This window comes from Nannospalax galili, unplaced genomic scaffold (genome assembly GCF_000622305.1).
Source record: "Nannospalax galili isolate Female #2095 unplaced genomic scaffold, S.galili_v1.0 scaffold389, whole genome shotgun sequence".
NCBI classification, from domain to species: domain Eukaryota; kingdom Metazoa; phylum Chordata; class Mammalia; order Rodentia; family Spalacidae; genus Nannospalax; species Nannospalax galili.
Window position 1 is genome coordinate 104,201 of NW_008360310.1, and position 9,525 is coordinate 113,725.

The following is a 9,525-nucleotide window of genomic DNA, read 5'->3' on the forward strand; positions in this document are numbered from 1 at the left end:
TTGTACTACACTATAATTAAAACTAAATTAACTGTCTGTGCACTTTTCAGCTTTTCAAATGTGTTTTTTTGTTGTTGTTCTTTTGAAACAGGATCTCTGCGTGCGTGCACGCGTGCATGCATGTGTGTGTGTGTGTGTGTGTGTGTGTGTGTTGTGTGTGTATAGATACATGTGTTCTGAGGATAACTTGTAAGAATCAATCAGTTCACTTCCCAAGTGCTGAAATGTTAGGAAGTATGCACCATCACACCCACCTGGTAATACAAGCCCCCCCCTTCCCTCTGTGTGTCTGTGTGTCTTTGTGTGTATGTTGTGTGCATGCACGTGCAGTTCTGAGGACAACGTGCAGGAGTCAGTTCTTACCTTCTGCCACATGGAGGAGCAAACTCAGGTTGTCTGTCTTATCAGTGCCTTTGCCACTGAGGCTTCTCTCTGCCCTTAGTAATGCAGTCAATATGTAGGAATCAGAAGTGCAAGTAAGACAATTCTGTCTTAAGGATCATTTTCACTGTGTGCCCTCATTCAGTCTGCCAAACTGCCCTGTGAGCGGCACAGCATCTTCCCATTTCATAGGCTGTGGGAAGGCAGCTCCGGCATTCAAAATCTGCTCTTCATACAGGGGGACCGCAGCTGTGCTCTCAGTACTCAGGAGGCAGATGCACGAGGAGGTAGGCAGGACTGTGGGTGGCCTGGTCTCTACAGTGAGTTCTAGGCCAGCCAGGGCTACACAGTCTCAATACATCCATTCTAGACCAAACCCTGCTCTTCTCTCCATCTAGTAACTCCGACTGTCCTGTCCCATCTGCTTGTTAGTCAGCCCCACTCCTCCTACCCCTGCTCCCTGCCAGCCCTAACTTTCTTGTAGTCTGTATTTTACTGGAAGGGTGAGAGGTCATGACTCAGAGGTAATATAGTCTGCGGGTTCTTTCCTAGGACACAGATCAGCTCACTAGGATAGCCCCCAGAGAATGGGCTCTCTCTCTCTCTCTCTCTCTCTCTCTCTCCTCTCTCCTTTCTCTTCTCTCACACACATGCCCACTCTTTGTCACGCAATTTCACACATACACAGAATCCTCCACAAAATATCTAGATTTTCCAACCTTGTTCCTTCTTACACTTTTCACTATGGAGTTTCTCTAAATTAGCCTCTTATTCTGACTTCCTCTGCTGTTGCAATATTAGGCACAGAAAACTGCTTCTCTTCAGTAGAGAGAGCTGAGCTGGGAACAGAAAGACACAGCAGAGCAGTGGCAGCAAGGGCCGAGCAGCCAGGAGGCTGAGCTCCAGAAGTGCCATGGGATTCGGCTACAAGACGGCTAAAAAAGAGGCAGAGCTGAGAGGTTGACAGACGGGCAGGAGTAAAGGAGCCACAGGAACGTCATGACGGGTGCTGGCAGCTGGCAAGGCTTTCACAGCAGTACAGGCCAGCAGCAGCAGACACAGCTCTCTCCATTAGGTCTGCCCTCTAAACAGCCACTCTCTTCTCTGTCCAGGTTTCCTCCACCTAGGCCATCTGCCCTTCACTATGTACACTGAGAGCCCAAAACCTTAGAACAACCACACACCACACAGTAAGGAATGGTAAGTATCGGAACAATCGTCAAATTAGAGACAACTCTGAGGATGTAGCACCTGTGGGCCTGCCTCATGCCCAGCCTGGCAGGGCTCTACTCAGAGTCTGTATTCAGCTACATGAAACTACTGAAGTCTCTCAATTTCCTGAGCCTGTGCAGGTCACTCAGTATTCCACAAGTAAGCAACCTTTGGGCATTCTTCAAGAGAACTTTGATGCAGCCCTCCTTTTCCATCCCACAATCATGTTGGTAAGATCTTTTGTCATGTTCTTTCTCATGAAAATTGTGTTGTGTCACAGCTTGAAACACACGGATGCCTGTGTGACTGACGTGAATGGTTCCCTGTCTTTCCTTGCAAGAGTTCTGGCATCTTCAGTTACCGGGGTGTTTTTCCTGTTCAAAAATGTATGCAAATATCGTCTTTCCACTTTGAGAACATGCCCATGTACTTTATCTGGTTCTGTTCTCTGAAAGTGGTTCAGTTCATATGACAGACATTTTACTTCCAAATCTGACAAGAAAAATGATTCTACTGTGTTCCAGGACAAGCACCCTAGGACTGCATGCTCCCCAGATCGTCCTCAACTATGGGGATGTCCTCCTCAGTATCCTTGCTGGGCTCCAGCCACTGGGACAAGTTGACCTGTTCAGTTTGAGAGTGAGGATCTCTTGAGAGGATTTGGGCCAGTTCAGGAGAAATAATCAGGCTTACATTGTGTTCCCTTGAAAAATAGCCATGTTTCTTCCTTACCCTCAATTCACTAGAATATAGATGCTAAAAGGTGAATCTCTTTCTCCCCCAACCCCGAGTGTATGTAACTTATGCACACAGAGAAACACATAATTATCCATACAATCTATCTAGATGCCAACCTTGTCTGTTCTAACACTTATTCCTCACAACTGACTTTCTCTAAATTTCATGCTCGTGTCCAATTCTTCTGTTTGTTTGGTTTCAGTCAAAGCACATGACTGTTATACTCCTAGGAATGCTGTAATTGCCTGCTCTCTAAACAAGGTGTCCATTTGCCCCCTGTTTTGATTCAGGTTTTCTTTATGTAGTACAGGACCTGTGCATTTTTGATACCACCTGGCATCTCTGATGCTTACTGTGAACACTAAATTATAGCACCAGTTCTCAGAAATCCCATGCTGGGATCACTGGGGAGGATTTGTTTTTGTTTTAAATCCACATACTGAGCTACTAGTCCCCCAAATTCTGATCTCATCAATCTGATTTGGGGTCTGAGTTTCTGTGTGCATTGATGTAGGCATATATGTACAGATATATATTTATACAATTTTTAAAAATTCATTTTGAGGCGGCTGAAGAAATGACTCAGCGGTTAGGAACACTGGCTGTTCTTGCAGAAGACCTGGATTCAAATCCCAGCACCCACATGGCAGCTAACAACTGTCTGTAACTCCAGTTCCAGGGGATCCGATGCCCTCATCTGTCCTTTGCAGGCATTGCATGACAAGGGTGCACTTAACATACATGCAAGCAATACACACATATACATAAAATAAATAAATATTTAAAATTCATTTTGAAATATCCGAATGCTGAAAAGTAGCTGAGCCACAGAGCCCTGGCTTAGCATTGCTGAGGGTCTTGATTCCATCCTCAACCAAAACAAACAAAAAGACTGCAGAGAAAGCTGGGAGCACAGTGACAAAGAGCCCCTGTCCTTTAAGTGAGACTCTCGCCTTGTTGATGCCTCACATTTGTCACAGGCTTCAACCTTTCTCTTCATGACTTCATTTTCATTATTCTTTTTCTAAACTATTTGAACTGGTTTTGTTTTTGTTTTAGTATTTGAGACATCTTGCTGTTTTGCCCAAGCTAGGTCTGAACTTATGGGCTGAAACCATCTTCCTGCCCCAGCTACCTGAGGAAGTAGAGCTACAGGTGTGCAACACAGTGACCCATTGAACTATTCTGTTGCTAAAGTATTTAAGTTGCAGCAGGATGTCACATCATTCCCAAATATGCAAGTGGCTTTCCCCCTGTAGACAAGAGCACATTGCACAATATGTACAGCCATCACACTGGGAAGTCAGTCTTGGTACTGACCCACAGTACGCTCCTCAGGCCTGTGAAACTCATTTTTCCTTAATGGCTGGGATCCAGTCTAGAGCACAAGGCTTATTTTGCCATTCTGTTTACTTACCGTTCTGGAGTGTTCCTCAGCCTTGCCTAGTTTTTCTAACAGCGACAGTATGCATCTAAGCAGACTGCAGTCTGTAGTCTGCCCCACCTCCTGGCTTCGTGCACTGCCTGCTCATAGCCAGCTCAGCTCCATGAGCAGAGCTGCCGGCAGACTTCCATTACTGCCCATCTTGCTTGCTTTCTCCACCCTTGTTCCCAGCACTCTATCAGTTTTGTCTCCATTGCCCACCTGCTTTCTGTTGCTCTGCCAGCTTTATCCTTGTCTGTCTCATTTGGTGTTTTCAGGAAATGAGAAGACAAAGCTATAGTAGAGACTTTAAATGATTTTCTTTTCATTTAAAATCAATGAACCAGCCATGATTGGTGGCTGATGTGTGTAATACCAGGACTTGGGAGGCAAGCAGGGTCACCTAAATGAGGCCAGGCTGGACTATAGACTGACACTGTGCCTCAAAAATAAATGTAAAACAAAGTGAAAAAATAAGATACACTAAAATTTAGGAAGCTACTTACTCAGGGAGATTTGGAAGGACTACAGTAAAAAAATCAGCCTTCATTTCTCCCTGGCTCCCCTCCCTGATCCACACCAGGCACAAGTAGGGGTGAGTGTCTTGGCCACATCACTGCCGGGTTCACAACGGGTCAATAGTGCATCTCCCCAAGAAACAGAGAAGAGGAAAAGACATGGGGGCACTGGCCACAGGGAACAGCTGAGGTAAGTTCCTCACAGGGATCCTCAGCTCAAAATCTTGTTCCCCTGTGGGACTTCAGCCCCATGACTCACAACAAGATGCCAATCCAGAGCCCTGTGGGCATTCGGACCTCAGAGGAGCTGAGACTCTGGCAGGGCTGGGGTTACAGCAGAGATTGGGTCAGAGGGCAATGGACTGATCCTTTTGCATGTCACTGAAACTCCCAGGCCTCGTCTCTCCATCTGCTGAGGGCTGGGATACAGAGACCTTCCCTGGAGTCAGTGGGTAGTCAGGAAGTACATCTGCAAAAGAGTGACCCCAGACACTTGAGCACTGGCACCCATATGTAAAACTTGATGCTAAACTCGTTATGCAGCAACTTTGGGTTTTGGTGGTGGTGGTGGTGGTGGTGGCGGTGGTGGTGGTGCTGCTGCTGCTGCTGCTGCTGCTGCTGCTCCTGCTGCTGCTGCTCCTGCTGCTGCTGCTGCTGTTTTGAGGCAGGGGTCTCATGTAACCCAGGCTGGCCCTGAACTTGCTATGTAGCCAATGATGACCTTGAATTGATGATCCAACAGACTCCACCTCCCAAGTGCTGGGATCATAAGCTCTATGCAGTAACTGTGACTCATGTCTATTGCTGTTTCACACAGAAGAAGGCGGACATAGAAAGCTGACCCTCACAGGGAGGAAAGGCAGAGTTGGGTTGCACACATTTCAGCCCTGTCTGGAAGACTGCAAGAAAGGTAGGGTTTGGGGAGAATCAAAAGACAATTAGGGGGCCATGGAGATGGTTCGGTAGAGTTCCTGCCTCAAAAGCCTGAGGGCTTGAGTTCAGATCCCTAGAACACATGTAAAAATCCAGGCAATGTGCCTGTAATCTCAGCAATGGGAGAAGAGAGACAGAGACAGGTGGATTCCTGGAAGCTTATGGGCCAGCTAGCTGTGGAGAAATTTCAGCCCAAACAAAAGGGGGAAGGTGCCTGAGGATCAACACCCAGGATTGTCTTCTGACCTCCACACCTGGGCACCATACACACATGTACCCAAAAGCACACCACAAAATAAGAGTGATGAGGGTATAGCAGCTTAGAGGATCGGGAGGAAGGAGCTGAGACACAGTTGTGCTGAGGACTCTATAGCCTAGTCCTACAGACAAAGCCACCATGACCTCCATCTTGTGAAGCTCCTGGGTCTTCACCTCTCCCAAGGGCAGCCCAAGTCTCCTCTCCCTGACTCTCACTGGCGTCTGAGCTGTCATTGAACTGACTGGGGTTGGTGGCCTTTAAGCTGCATCAGAAGTTGTCTTGATGGCTACTGTAGAGCCGTTGGTATTTGTGAGGACAGATAGAGTGGGAAGGGCCCTCTAGAAGGTGTGGTGTGGGCACACAGGCAGGGGTGGTCCTGGGCCCAAATTTCTATCTTGGGCGGTAAGTATATCAATTAGTAGTTCAGAGGGGTCTGGAATTAGTTGTTGGAGGACAGAATGTTCTAGTTTGTTTCTCCATTGCTGTGACAAAACACTCTGACCACTACTAACTTGGGGAGGAAAGGGTTTATTCAGCTTACATCTCCCAGGTCACAGTTCATCAGGGAGCCCAAGGTGGGAACTCAGGGCAGGAACCTGGAGGCAGGAGCTGGAGCACAGGCCATGGAGGAACGCTGCTTACTGACTTGCTCCCCTGGCCCCTGCTCAGCCTGCTTTCTTATGCAACACAGGCCCACCTGCCCAGGGGTGGCACCACCCACAGTGGGCTGGACCCTCCCACATCACTCATCAAGAAGATGCCCCTCATACATGGCCACAGGGCAGTCCAATAGAGGCAATTCCCGGATTGAGGCTCCCTCAACCCAGGTGTGTCAAGTTGACACTACAGCTATCCAGCACAGAGTTACTGTGCACTTCTAATCTGCTGACCATGCTCATCCTCAAAATACTGTTACAGGCCTGGCAAGAAGGCAAGCTGAAGGACCAAAGAGTGATCCCTGGAACCCATGTAAAGGTGTAAGGAGAGAATGAACCCACAAAGTTGTCCTCTCACCTCTACAGGCTACACATACACGTCTTTAAATACTGTGACATTTTCTCAAAAGTGTGTTAAGTTTCTTGACTGAGAAATACTCCTTATCCCCAGAAAAACAACTAAGAGGTTTATGGCTTTCTCTCTCTTTTTAAAAATACTTTACTATTTTTATGTGTATGAGTGTATTGCCTGCATGTGTGTAAGTGCACTCATGTCATGCAATGCCCACAGAGGTCAGAAATGGGTGTCAGAGCCCCTGGAACTGGAGTTACCAACAGTTTTTAACCTCCATGTAGATGCTGGGAATTGAATTCATGTCCTTTGCCACAACAGCTGGTGCTCTTAACTACTGAGCCATCTCTCAAGCTCCAGTTTCCTCTCTCTTATAGAGTCAGGCTCTCCTGACATTGTATGAGACCCCAACTTCCATCCAGTTGGGTACTCACTTTTAGTAATGTCTGGGTAAGAAGGATGGAGGTCCTAGAAATCCAACCGTAGAACCATGTGATGGCCATTGCCAGAGCCTGCCAGCAGGACCAAGAAATCCACACCACAGAAGTGACAGCTGTATGGAGTTTCCATAGGGCAGGCAAAGTGGCCAGGCACTCAAGGGCGACAAACTGACCACTTCCCCAAAGTCAACTGAGGACCTCTGTCTCCTCAAATGGCTCCAGTCTGTGAAAAATGTTGTTCCTCTGTCTTTCCCTTGGGAACCTGCAGTTGTCACTCTTGGTGGGGGGGGGGGTTGATAACCCTGCCAAGAAAGAGAAAGAAAGAAAGAAAGAGAGAGAGAGAGAGAGAGAGAGAGAGAAAGAAAGAAAGAAAGAAAGAAAGAAAGAAAGAAAGAAAGAAAGAAAGAAAGAAAGAAAGAAAGAAAGAAAGAAAGAGAGGAAAGAAGGAGAGAGGAGGAGGGAGGGTCCCAGGGAGGGAGGGAAGGAAAAAAGGGAAGAAGCCAATGTCTTCAAGAAATGCTAAGTTCCTCCATCTCTCAGAAATTACTAGTGCTACTTACTTCACTAACAGAAAAATGTCAGCAGCAGAGATGAGGACACAGCTCCACTGTCACCCTCAGCAACCTTGAAGTGGCCTCTTAATCTTTCAGGTAAAACTGGGGATCATAGTTTAGATGCAGAGGAATTTCAGGATGAGCCACTGTAGCAGGGCCACTGTGACCCAGAATTAGGGTTTATTACAAATAGAAAGGCTCTCAGGAAAATAGAAAGCTTAGCCAAAAGCACAGGGCTCCTCAAAGAAGAGTCACAGCTTATTAAAGACATTTTTAACATGGATTTTAAGCATGAGGATTTTTTTAATGCAGAGAGATGCTTAGGGAAAAAATGAGACATACCCGAATGCAGGTGTGGACTCCTCAAGGGAGCCACTGTTGAGTTTCTTAGCTTTGGGAGCATACACCATTTTGGTGGCTGTCAAGTTTTGTGTCAAAAATACAAAAATGTGGGGCTGGAGAGATGGCTCATCGGTTAAGAGCACTGGTTGTTCTTGCAGAACGGGTTCCAATTCCAGCACCCACATGGCAACTAACAACTGTCTGTAATTCCAGTTCCAGGGGACCCGACAGCCTCTTCTGTCCTTCGTGACATTGCATGACACGGGTGCACTTACCTACATGCAGGCGATACACACATACACATATAATAAAAGTAATAAATACAATTTTAAAAAAATACGAAATTGTTTTTCTTTTCTCTTTTTAGTTAAGTGAGATGATAGGGTGACTATCAAGGGATTGCAACCTGAAAAATAAAACCCAGTGCCACTAAGACTCCACAAGAAGTCTAGGACATGTCCTTTCACTGTGAAGGGGACTTTTGGTGAAATTTCTAGAAAAGTACAGGTTTATAGCATGGAAGGGGAAAGGCCTTAAGCAAACGTTGTTAATGAGCCACAGCCCTGGAAGGGGCTTCTTTCCCTTCCTGTGTCACCATAATATTCCCTGTCTTTCTATCCTGTTCAAAGTGATAAAGATTTCATTAGTATTTTGATATATATTGAACACGTTTGAGAAAACAACATGAATTCCTGATTTTAGGAATAACCACTGGTTAGATGAACTCATTCCAACTTTCTTTTTTTTAATTTTTTTAAAAGAAGTATTTCATTGCAGCTTTAACATACTCAATAACAATTTCCAGAGCAAAGATACATCTCTTTCAGAAGTGGCTATAAAATTTTTATGTTCACAGTTGAATTAATACAGTTATACAATATTGAACTCAGTATAAACCCTGTAAGACAAAAAATTGAATGATTTTTTTAACCCTTAAAAAAGATCTCCATTTCATTTTAAAATACACTATTTCTTACAGAAAGACTCACTGTTTTTGCTAATAACATGCATGTTGGTACATACATCTCTAATCTGTATGTATCTGATTATTACTAGTCATGGTCGGTTGCACTCAGATCCTTGGCACCTGTGTATGGATATAAAGTCATTGGGTAGATTTCAATGGTAATGTTTATCACCTCTACTAATTAACATGACCTAAATTTTTATGCTTCCTCCTCAAATATAACTCATTTTTTTATTTGTTGCTTTTTTGTGTGTGTATATCACACAGAACATCCCAAACAATCTTATTCATCTATACACCCACTTCCCAGATGGCACCCTCCCATAGCCTCCCCCACACTAGAACCCTTTTACTCTGTCTTCCCTGCTACTGTCTGCTGTGGTGTCAGCACCCCCACCGTTCCCCACTACTTGCCCTTCTGGTGAATCTAGTCAGCCTATCTAGAGGTTTTTGTTTTAGGAAGGTTGGTTGTTCCTCATCTAGCAGCAATCAGTTGTCAATATTCCTTTAGTTAAGATTGGGGTCTGCTGTTCATTTTCCCAGTTATATGCTGGGTTACTGTCTAGGAGTCTCTTGGGCTACCCTGGCCAACAACTCAAAAGAAGGTCTCTCCTATCTGGCATTGTTTCTTGTTATATAGCCTTTAGTGATACATATGGACTCTTAAAAAATTATATTGGCCCCTTTAATCTTTGGTTATACTTTCCTTTTGGGTGTTTAAGGCCATACAGTTGGCCCAGATAAACCAAT